The sequence below is a fragment of the Lolium rigidum genome, chromosome 7 (assembly GCF_022539505.1).
Source record: "Lolium rigidum isolate FL_2022 chromosome 7, APGP_CSIRO_Lrig_0.1, whole genome shotgun sequence".
Classification (NCBI taxonomy): domain Eukaryota; kingdom Viridiplantae; phylum Streptophyta; class Magnoliopsida; order Poales; family Poaceae; genus Lolium; species Lolium rigidum.
The window spans coordinates 121723487-121736506 of record NC_061514.1 but is presented as its reverse complement, the minus strand read 5'-3'; positions in this window follow the sequence as shown (position 1 = coordinate 121736506).

Sequence of the window (13020 nt, the reverse complement as noted above, 5' to 3'; positions counted from 1 at the left end):
CAAACTTAGAGTCATTTTAGGTTCAGTTTTATGATACGTCTCCGACGTATCGATAATTTCTTATGTTCCATGCCACATTATTGATGATATCTACATGTTTTATGCATACTTTATATCATATTTATGCATTTTCCAGCACTAACCTATTAACGAGATGCCGAAGAGCCGAGTTGCTTGTTTTACGCTGTTTTTGGTTTCAGAAATCCTAGTAAGGAAATATTCTCGGAATTGGACGAAATCAACGCCCGGGGTCCTATTTTTGCACGAAGCTTCCGGAAGACCGAAGGAGTCACGAAGTGGGGCCACGAGGCGCCGCCACACTGGGCGGCGCGGCCGCAAGCCTTGGCCGCGCGGCCCTGTTGTGTGGGGCCCTCGTGGCGCCTCTTGACCTGCCCTTCCGCCTACTTAAAGCCTCCGTCGCGAAACCCCCGATGCGAGAGCCACGATACGGAAAACCTTGCGAGACGCCGCCGCCGCCAATCCCATCTCGGGGGATTCGGAGATCGCCTCCGGCACCCTCGCCGGAGGGGAATCATCTCCCGGAGGACTCTTCACCGCCATGGTCGCCTCCGGAGTGATGAGTGAGTAGTTCACCCCTGGACTATGGGTCCATAGCAGTAGCTAGATGGTCGTCTTCTCCTTATGTGCTTCATTGTCGGATCTTGTGAGCTGCCTAACATGATCAAGATCATCTATCTGTAATGCTATATGTTGTGTTTGTCGGGATCCGATGGATAGAGAATACTATGTTATGTTGATTATCAATCTATTACCTATGTGTTGTTTATGATCTTGCATGCTCTCCGTTATTAGTAGAGGCTCTGGCCAAGTTTTACTCTTAACTCCAAGAGGGAGTATTTATGCTCGATAGTGGGTTCATGCCTCCATTAAATGCGGGACGGTGACGAAAAGTTCTAAGGTTGTGGATGTGCTGTTGCCACTAGGGATAAAACATTGATGCTATGTCCGAGGATGTAGTTATTGATTACATTACGCACCATACTTAATGCAATTGTACGTTGTTTGCAACTTAATACTTGGAAGGGGTTCGGATGATAACTTCGAAGGTGGACTTTTTAGGCATAGATGCATGCTTGGATAGCGGTCTATGTACTTTGTCGTAATGCCCAATTAAATCTCACTATACTCATCATATCATGTATGTGCATGGTCATGCCCTCTCTATTTGTCAATTGCCCGACTGTAATTTGTTCACCCAACATGCTATTTATCTTATGGGAGAGACACCTCTAGTGAGCTGTGGACCCGGTCCTATTCTTTTACATCGAATACAATCTACTTGCAATACTTGTTCTCTTGTTCTTCTGCAAACAATCATCATCCACACTATACATCTAATCCTTTGTTACAGCAAGCCGGTGAGATTGACAACCTCAGCTGTTTCGTTGGGGCAAAGTACTTTGGTTGTGTTGTGCGGGTTCCACGTTGGCGCCGGAATCCCTGGTGTTGCGCCGCACTACATCCCGCCGCCATCAACCTTCAACGTGCTTCTTGGCTCCTCCTGGTTCGATAAACCTTGGTTTCTTTCGAGGAAAACTTGCTGCTGTGCGCATCATACCTTCCTCTTGGGGTTCCCAACGAACGTGTGTATTACACGCCATCAAGCATATTTTCGGCGCCGTTGCGGTGGAGATCAAGACACGCTGCAAGGGGAGTCTCCACAATCCAATCTCTTTACTTTGTTTTTGTCTTGCTTTATTTTATTTACTTTCTTGTTTGCTGCATTATATCAAAACACAAAAAAATTAGTTGCTAGTTTTACTTTATTTACTGCCTTGTTCTCTATATCAAAAACACAAAAAAATTAGTTACTTGCATTTATTTTATCTAGTTTGCTTTATTTACTACTGCTAAAATGTGTACTCCTGAAAATACTAAGTTGTGTGACTTCGCAACCACAAATAATAATGATTTCTTATGCACACCTATTGCTCCACCTGCTACTACGGCGAGAATTCTTTGAAATTAAACCTCCTTTCTCGAGATCTTGTTATGCAAGAGCAATTTTCTGGTGTTAGTTCTGATGATGCTGCTGCCCATCTCAATAATTTCATTGAACTATGTGAAATGCAAAAGTATAAGGATGTAGATGGTGACATTATAAAATTAAAATTGTTTCCTTTCTCATTAAGAGGAAGAGCTAAAGATTGGTTGCTATCTCTGCCCAAGAATAGTATTGATTCATGGACTAAATACAAGGATGCTTTTATTGGTAGATATTATCCCCCTGCTAAAATTATATCTTTGAGGAGTAGCATAATGAATTTTAAACAATTGGATAATGAGCATGTTGCACAAGCTTGGGAAAAGAATGAAATCTTTTGGTTAAGAATTGCCCTACCCATGGAGTGACTACTAACATACAATCTACCATAAAGATACACGGGCAATTCAGCCCAATTCCTTCGTGTCAGGCCGCTCCAGGATCTTCCATACATACTCTTCCAAGCCCACCTTGATCGCGGCCCACCTCCTGATCGCGGTTAAATCCTGGTGATAACAACTGCCCATCTTAATAATTTTGTTTAACTATGTGAAATGCAAAAGTATAAGGATGTAGATGGTGACATTATAAAATTAAAATTGTTTCCTTTCTCCTTAAGAGGAAGAGCTAAAGATTGGTTGCTATCTTTGCCTAGAAATAGTATTGATTCTTGGACTAAATGCAAGGATGCTTTTATTGGTAGATATTATCCTCCCACTAAAATCATATCTTTGAGAAGTAGCATAATGAATTTCAAGCAATTAGATAATGAACATGTTGCTCAAGCATGGGAGAGAATGAAATCTTTGGTAAAGAATTGCCCAACCCATGGACTAACTACTTGGATGATCATCCAAACCTTTTATGCAAGATTGAATTTTTCTTCGCGGAACCTATTGGATTCAGCTGCTGGAGGTACCTTTATGTCCATCACTTTGGGGGCGGCAACAAAGCTTCTTGATGATATGATGATAAATTACTCTGAATGGCACACGGAAAGAGCTCCACAAGGTAAGAAGGTAAATTCTGTTGAAGAAACCTCCTCCTTGAGTGATAAGATTGATGCCATTATGTCTATGATTGTGAATGGTAGATCTAATATTGATCCTAATAATGTTCCTTTAGCTTCATTGGTTGCCCAAGAAGAACATGTTGATGTGGATTTCATTAAAAGTAATAATTTCAACAACAATGCTTATAGGAACAATTCTGGTAACAACTATAGGCCATATCCTTCTGCTAATGGTAATGGTTATGGTAATTCTTATGGGAATTCTTACAACAATAATAGGAGTGTACCCCCTGGTCTTGAAGCCATGCTTAAAGAATTTATTAGTACACAAACTGCTTTTAACAAATCTGTTGAGGAAAAGCTCGATAAAATTGATATTCTCGCTTCTAAGGTTGATAGTCTTGCCTCTGATGTTGATCTTTTAAAATTGAAAGTTATGACTAATAAGGATATTGATAATAAGATTTTTACTACAGAAAATGCCATCCAAGTTCGAATTAATGAAAATATTAAATTGATGGCTAAATTGCATGCTAGGTGGGAAAGAGAAGAAAATGAAAAACTAGCTAAAGAGAATAATGTAGCTAAAGTTTGGACTATTACCACCACTAGTAATGATAATGCTTCACATATTGCTACACCTCCTACTATCAATGGTAAAATAATTGGTGTTGGCAATGTTTCTACTCCTAGTGCAAAGCGTGCAAAATTACCTGAAACTGCTAAAACTGCTGAAACTGATAAAACTGCTGAAATTTTTCAAAATGTTGGGGATAATGATCCCATTCCTGTAGATCATAATGGTTTAGACTTTGACGATTGCCACATCTCTGAAGTTATAAAGTTCTTACAAAATCTTGCTAAAAGTCCCAATGCTAGTGCTATAAATTTTGCCTTTACAAAACATATTACAAATGCTCTCATAAAAGCTAGAGAAGAGAAACTAAAACTTGAAACCTCTATTCCTAGGAAGTTGGAAGATGGTTGGGAGCCCATCATTAAGATGAGGGTCAATGATTTTGATTGTAATGCTTTATGTGATCTTGGTGCAAGTATTTCTGTTATGCCTAAGAAAATTTATGATATGCTTGACTTGCCACCATTGAAAAATTGTTATTTGGATGTTAATCTTGCTGATAATGCTATAAAGAAACCTTTGGGGAGGATTGATAATCTTCGTATTATGGTTAACAATAACCTTGTCCCCGTTGATTTTGTTGTCTTGGATATTGAATTCAATGCATCTTGTCCCATTATATTGGGAAGACCTTTTCTTCGAACTGTTGGTGCTACCATTGATATGAAGGAAGGTAATATTAAATATCAATTTCCTCTCAAGAAAGGTATGGAACACTTCCCTAGAAAGATAATGAAGTTACCTTATGATTCTATTATTAGAACAAGTTATGATGTTGATGCTTCGTCTCTTGATAATACTTGATTCACACTTTCTGCGCCTAGCTGAAAGGCGTTAAAGAAAAGCGCTTATGGGAGACAACCCATTATTTTACTTCTGCACTTTGTTTTATATTTGAGTCTTGGAAGTTGTTTACTACTGTAGCAACCTCTCCTTATCTTTATTTTATTGCATTGTTGTGCCAAGTAAAGTCTTTGATAGTAAAGTCAATACTAGATTTGGATTACTGCGCAGAAACAGATTTCTTTCTGTCACGAATTTCGATCTGCCTCTCTGTAGGTAGCTCAGAAAAATCTGCCAATTTACGTGAGTGATCCTCAGATATGTACGCAACTTTCATTAAATTTAGGCATTTTCATTTGAGCAAGTCTGGTTCCACTTTAAAATTCGTCTTTACGGACTGTTCTGTTTTGACAGATTCTGCCTTTTATTTTGCATTGCCTGTTTTGCTATGTTTGATGGATTTCTTTGTTCCATTAATGTCCAGTAGCTTTGTGCAATGTCTAGAAGTGTTAATAATGATTATGTCACCTCTGAACATGTGAATTTTTGATTATACACTAACCCTCTAATGAGTTGTTTCGAGTTTGGTGTGGAGGAAGTTTTCAAGGGTCAAGAGAGGAGGATGATACAATATGATCAAGAAGAGTGAAAAGTCAAAGATTGGGGATGCCCCCGTGGTTCATCCCTGCATATTTTAAGAAGACTCAAGCGTCTAAGCTTGGGGATGCCCAAGGCATCCCTTCTTCATCGACAACTTATCAGGTTCCTCTAGTGAAACTATATTTTTATTCCGTCACATCTTATGTGCTTTACTTGGAGCGTCTGTTTGTTTTTGTTTTTTGCTTTTGTTTGAATAAAATCGGATCCTAGCATTCTTTGTGTGGGAGAGAGACACGCTCCGCTGTTTCGTATGAACAAATATGTTCTTATCTTCATCTTTAATGTTCATTGCGAAATTTGAACTATTTCATTCATTGCTATATGGTTGGAAACGGAAAATGCCGCATGTGGTAAATGGTTTAATGTCTTGAATAATGTGATACTTGGCAATTGTTGTGCTCATATAGATCATGTTTAATCTCTTGCATCATGTACCTTGTACTCATTAATGAATAACTACATAGAGCTTGTTAAAATTTGGTTTGCATGATTGATCTCTAGAGTCTAGATATTTTCTGGTTAAGGTGTTTGAACAACAAGGAGACAATGTAAAGTCTTATAATAGTTACAATATGTTCATATGTGAGCTTTGCGGCACCTTTTATAATTGAGTTTGCTTCAAACAACCTTGCTAGCCTAGCCTTGTATTGAGAGGAATTCTTCTCGTGCATCCAAATCCTTGAGCCAACTACGATGCCATTTGTATCCACCATACCTACCTACTACATGGTATTTCTCCGCCATTCCAAAGTACATTACTTGAGTGCTACCTTTAAAATTTCCATTCTTTGTCTTTGCAATATATAGCTCATGGGATAAATAGCCTTAAAAACTATTGTGGTGAAGAATATGTACTTATGTGTCTTATTTCTTAATAAGTTGCTTGTTGTGCGGTAACCATGTTTTTGGGGACGCCATCAACTTTTCCTTTGTTGAATATCATGTGAGTTGCTATGCATGTTCGTCTTGTCTGAAGTAAGGGGGATTTTCATGATCAAATGGTTTGAGTATGCATAATGTTAGAGAAGAACATTGGGCCGCTAACTAAAGCCATGATTCATGGTGGAAGTTTCAGTTTGGACAACTAATCCTCAATCTCATATGAGAATATTAACTGGTGTTGAATGCTTATGCATTAAAGAGGAGTCCATTATCTGTTGTCTATGTTGTCCCGGTATGGATGTCTAAGTTGAGAATAATCAAAAGCGAGAAATCCAATGCGAGCTTTCTCCTTAGACCTTTGTACATGCGGCATAGAGGTACCCCTTTGTGACACTTGGTTGAAACATATGCTATGCAATGATAATCCGTGTTAATCCAAGCTAATTAGGACAAGGTGCGAGCACTATTAGTATACTATGCATGAGGCTTGCAACTTATAAGATATCTTATACATAACACATATGCTTTATTACTACCGTTGACAAAATTGTTTCTTGTTTTCAAAATGAAAAGCTCTAGCACAAATATAGTAATCAATACTTCCCTCTGCGAAGGGCCTATCTTTTACTTTATTGTTGAGTCAGTTTACCTATTCTTTCTATCCCGGAAGCAAACACTTGTGTCAACTGTGTGCATTGATTCTTACATGTTTACCTATTGCACTTGTTATATTACTTTGTGTTGACAATTATCCATGAGATATGCTTCAATGCCTTTACTTTGAATTTATTGCTTTATGAGTAACTCTTATGCAAGTCTTATTGATGCTTGTCTTGAAAGTATTATTCATGAAAAGTCTTTGCTATATGATTCATTTGTTTACTCATTATCTTCATCATTGCTTCGAATCGCTGCATTCATCTCATATGCTTTACAATAGTATGATCAATATTATGATAGCATGTCACTTCAGAAATTATCTTTGTTATCGTTTACCTACTCGAGGGCGAGTAGGAAGTAAGCTTGGGGATGCTTGATACGTCCCAAACGTATCTATAATTTCTTATGTTCCATGCTACTTTTATGATGATTCTCACATGTTTTATACACATTATATGTCATTGTTATGCATTTTCCGGCACTAACCTATTGACGAGATGCCGAAGAGCCAGTTGCTATTTTCTGCTGTTTTTGGTTTCAGAAATCCTAGTAAGGAAATATTCTCGGAATTGGACGAAATCAACGCCCAGGGTCCTATTTTTGCACGAAGCTTCCAGAAGTCCGAGGAGTAAACGAAGTGGGCCACGAGGCGCCGCCACAACAGGGCAAGCGCGGCCAGCAAGGGGCCCGCGCGGCCCTGTTGTGTGGGGCCCCCGTGGCGCCTCTTGACCTGCCCTTCCGCCTACTTAAAGCCTTCGTCGCGAAAACCCCAGTACCGAGAGCCACGATACGGAAAACCTTCTAGAGACGCCGCCGCCGCCAATCCCATCTCGGGGGATTCAGGAGATCGCCTCCGCACCCCGCCGGAGAGGGGAATCATCTCCCGGAGGTCTCTTCATCGCCATGATCGCCTCCGGATCGATGTGTGAGTAGTCCACCCCTGGAATATGGGTCCATCGCAGTAGCTAGATGGTTGTCTTCTCCTCATTGTGCTATCATGTTAGATCTTGTGAGCTGCCTATCATGATCAAGATCATCTATTTGTAATCCTTCATGTTGTGTTTGTTGGGATCCGATGAATATTGAATACTATGCCAAGTTGATTATCAATCTATCATATATGTTATTTATGTTCTTGCATGCTCTCCGTTGCTAGTAGAGGCTCTGGCCAAGTTGATACTTGTGACTCCAAGAGGGAGTATTTATGCTCGATAGTGGGTTCATGCCTCCATTAAATCTGGGACATTGACAGAAAGTTCTAAGGTTGTGGATGTGCTGTTGCTACTAGGGATAAAACATCGATGCTTTGTCTAAGGATATTTGTGTTGTTTACATTACGCACCATACTTAATGCAATTGTCTGTTGTTTACAACTTAATACTGGAGGGGGTTCGGATGATAACCTGAAAGTGGACTTTTAGGCATAGATGCATGCCGGATAGCGGTCTATGTACTTTGTCGTAATGCCCCGATTAAATCTCATAGTACTCATCATGATATATGTATGTGCATTGTTATGCCTTCTTTATTTGTCAATTGCCCAACTGTAATTTGTTCACCCAACATCTATTTATCTTATGGCAGAGACACCACTAGTGAACTGTGGACCCCGGTCCTATTCTTTACATCTGAAATACAATCTGCTGCAATTGTTCTTTACTGTTCTTCGCAAACAAACATCATCATCCACACTATACATCTAATCCTTTGTTTACAAGAAGCCGGTGAGATTGACAACCTCACCGTTACGTTGGGGCAAAGTACCGTGATTGTGTTGTGCAGGTTCCACGTTGGTGCCGGAATCCCTGGTGTTGCGCCGCACTACACTCCGCCGCCATCAACCTTCAACGTGCTTCTTAGCTCCTACTGGTTCGATAACCTTGGTTTCTTACTGGGGGAAAACTTGCTGCTGTGCGCATCACACCTTCGTCTTGGGGTTCCCAACGGACGTGTCAACTACACGCCATCAAGCATTTTTTCTGGCCCCGTTGCCGGGGAACTGAAGAAAAAGTTACACCACAGAGATTGCTAACTCCCACGACAACAGTACGCTAACCATGGATTTGGTAACAGGCAGAAGGATTATTGGTGGAAGATGAATTCTACCAAGAGGAGTCTTTCTCTCTTATGGGTTGCTTGCCTTCTCAGATATAAATAGGAAGAATCATGTTCACTTATCACTTTTATTTCACTAGGCACATTCACTATCGCCATGAACTGAATCACCCTGCGTCTACCTTTTCATATGTAGAAACCCGTTTATTTCTTATTAGCTGTTTACATTTATACACTTTACTTTATTGCATTATCAGCACTCAAAAATCCTATCAATTACACTCACCATTTTCCATTTGAATTCTTGCAGTCAATTCACCTAAGACTTGTGACACCTTGGGTGTGACAGAAACACCGCAAATAAACATCCTCCTACGCTCCTTGTTGGGATACAATACAAAAAACTCGGAAATAATACTTCCAAGAAAATATGCAAGAATGACTCTGTGTTCTTGCAGGCCATCAAAAGCGTGCGAACTTTGCAGGTTTAAGGGATGGCGGAAAATAACGCTTACAACACAAACAAGAAGATTCTTCGACTAGCTGAGTGGACTTGAGAAGCCGGCGAATACATTGTGAAGGTTTATGGAGTCCTTCAAGATTCTATCTGTCTCCGACTCGATTGGTGTGGTGACCCTGCATACCACTGCATGTTTTAGTATGCCAGTCGTTGATATAACATTCACGAAGTACCATTCCACAAATATTACATCCCTCAGAGTAGTACAACAGAACATAGCAGGGTCCATAACTCATTCACTTATTATTACAAGCATCAAACATATATTGTCTTGGAGCTCCTCTTGGGTCCTCAGAGGGATACTCCTGGGTTCGAGGTGAACCCAACTTAGCTTACAACAGACGAGTCTCATTAAACTATACATTTATTGCCTCGAGCAGCTAAATATTAAGCTCGGTTACTACTACTACTGGATGTCTCTAGGCTTGATCTCCTCCGGAAGCCTCCCCGGATCCGTAGACTATGAGATAGTCTACACCTTCAACACCTCCTGAGAGGTCTGGTTCATCGTAGCCGATGATCTCGGCTCCTTCATTGCCGTCGTAGTCCTCCTCCAGACGATTCAGACAATCTAAGCATGGGATTTAAGAGTGGTATGAGTACGAGCGTACTCAACAAGTTCATTATAGATAAGAGGTGTTTAATGCACTAGCTACGATATTAGACCAGAAAGTCTAATACCAATGCAGGTTTTGGTAAACATTTCTTCAAGAGATTGCTTTTATTTCAAAGAGCTATGTCCGTCAGCCTTCACCGGTTTACTAGAACTTCATGGAGCTCCTTTCCGGCCGCGTTCGCAGTTCCTTATCCCGGAACAGGGAGTGACAGGTCACGGTTCTTTACACTCTGCAGAGGTGTGTTGCTTTACCCATAAGAGATCTTAACCTTGGTGCCAACCGGGCAGCTTTCCCGTCCACACTTCCTTCGGTGTGAGGCCCGGTATAAGGTCTAGACAATCATGTTCCTCCGCTACCTCGAACACCCACCCGTTGTTGCATGCCCCAACCCTGGGTCCACGCCGGTCCCATTATTCCCGTAATTTCAGGGTGGACCCTGACCACGACGACAGTGCTGGGCTCTACCATACACTCCTACGCCGGTAGCTGCAACCCATCATAGACCGCATTACCGTTGGGAATTAGAATGGGATCCCCACCCTCCGGTTGTGCCGCAAGACACAATTGCTACGGCAAGCAATGCTTTACCGTGGGGAATTAGAATGGGATCCCCACCCTCCGGTTGTTCCGCCAGACACAACTGCTACGGTAAGCGCATCCGTTGATGAACGAGAGGTGGAAACACTTTTGACTACTCCGTCCCACTCCGGATCTTATGGTTAACACGGGTATTACGGCACAAGAATCACTGGCGACATTTGTTGTTTAATCCTAGATGGATATAAACCTGTGCAATGGAACCTCCACCATATCAACACAATCCATGGTTCCATTGCCCACCACATAGTCATATTCATAGTTATGAAAGTAGTGGTTTTGATTTTTATGCAATAGTGATAACCATAATACTTTGCAAGTAATTTGATAGAAATACTCAAATGACATGAGCAAGTGATGAACTTGCTCGAACACCGCAAAGTTTTGCGGTTGGAAGGTGTGGACTGACCCTTGTCCTCTCGGTTCTGAAAAATAGCATCATTGTCCGATAAGGGCAATGGTTAAAGAAGCAATTATGCATGATTCCATTTTTAGGGTTTGTTCCCCCCTTCCGATGTCGTTGTTATTTTATGAGAGGTTAATACTAAGATAGATTTGGAGATACTCTATTTAGGATAAATACAACCTTGAAATATTGTCAAGGTGTTTTTAAAGTCCAATTGCATTAATGGACTTATTTTTATTGTTGAAAATAATGTGTGTGATTTAAATCATTATTTAAATCCTTAAATTAAGACTTATTCTTAATTGTCTTCAAAAATTCTCTTTGATATTTTATTTATATAGAGAATTTTATGCTGATCTATTTTCATATTTTTAATTATTTTTTTAGAGCTATTAAACATTTCTTATATAATTTCAAAGTTTCTGTATTTATTGGAATTATGAAATGACCTAAATGCCCTTGGGCCCCACCTGTCAGGGTGGCCCAACGGGTTAGGTCGAGCCCGAGCCACCCTTTGGGCTCGGTCGGCCCATTCGTCCTCTCCCCTCTCCTCGCGCAGAAACCCTAACCTCTCTCTTGCGCTCGCGACACCGTGGTCGCCTCGCCGTCGCCGAATTACTCCGGCCGCCACCGGCCATCCCCGCCGGCGAGATCGGACGCAATCGAACGGCCGCACGATGGCGCACCGATCGGTCCGCGCCGATCTGTGTTTCCTCGCCGCCACCGTTCTTCCCCAACACCTCTGCGACATGGCCGAGGGTTTCCGCGGCTACCTCGTCGCTGCCGCCGCTCCAGGCGCCGTGGCGTGGCCGTGTGCCCCGCCGTGGTTGCGCTGGAGCCCCTGCGCCCCGACGACTGCCTGGATTGGCCATGGCCTGGCGCCGTCGTTCGCCCGACGTGTGCCGCCGTGCCGCCATGGCCGTGCTTTCCTCCGTTACGCCTGTAAGTGCTCCCCTCCTTCTTCTTCCTCTAGTCCTTCTCCTAGCTGAGCTACGGCTGTCTCCCTTCATGGAGATGCCGTGAGGTGCCATGCTGCCGTGGCTATGTGCTGCGTCCTAGCTACTGTGCTTGCCCTAGGGTGTGCTGCTGCTGCGCTCTGCTTGCCATGGCCTCGCTCTCGTCTTGTGCTTGTACTGATGCTCTCTCCTCCCTAGCTTATGCTTGTGCTGCTAAGCCTATGCTCATATTCATGCGAGTTCTTCTTCTGTGCCGCCTCTATACTTGCTCATGAGCAAGCTGTGATGCTCATGGCTTGCCATGTTGCTCCAGCTGTTGTTGCTGTTACTGGATAACCATGTGTAGCCTTGGTTCTTGCCCCTGGCTTGATTGTTGTAGTTAATCCTTGCATATTTGCAAGTGCCAGTGCCTCTGGGCTAGTTCATTGTGTTCAAATTCATTATTATGCTCAATTGAGCATTACTGTTGGCTTAACAGTGTGATTCAGTGGTGGTTTAATATGTGCTTTGCTTGTGTATAATGATCCAGTGGTTCATCAAGCATTTAATGTGCTACTGGATACAATCATAAATCATTTATGTGATTATCTCGTGAATTCAGTTATGACATGGTTGGTTTTCTTCAGATATCTGGTTATTTCCTGTTGCTGTACTTAGATGAGGCAATTTGTAGCAAGAGCTAGTGGTGCTCTGTTGATCAATTGATCGGTAATTGCTTCGAGAAAGTGTGTGCTCCTCTATGTGGCTAACTCGGTGCTCATCTCGGTGCTATGTGTGCATCCAACAGGCTTGGCCTCGTGTGTGCTCGGTGCTTGCCCAAGCATCGGTGGATGCTTGCAATGATCCATTGGATCATCTGCAGGACTCGTATATTAGTAGCTTGTCTGTTTCATTTATCTCGTTTATTTTGCCTTGCTAAATGGATGAATGATGTGAACTGTGATTCAGTGATGATCATTTCAATGAATTTGTTAGGGCTAGCTGGATGCCAACCATCGGTTGGGTACCCTAGCCCACTACTGAACCTTTCTCGGTGATGATGTGGTGGTTCTAAGTGTTGGTCGTGGGTTGAGGTAGCCCCGGCAAGATCGTGATGCTCGTCAAGGGTAGCTTCCCCTTTCTATGGCTTGCTGTGCATGGACAATTGCTTTCCGGCTGATCATGTTTGACTGCCGTAAGCCTTTTGATGTTGACAATACTAGTAGAAACTTGTATTTCTACCATTCTGAT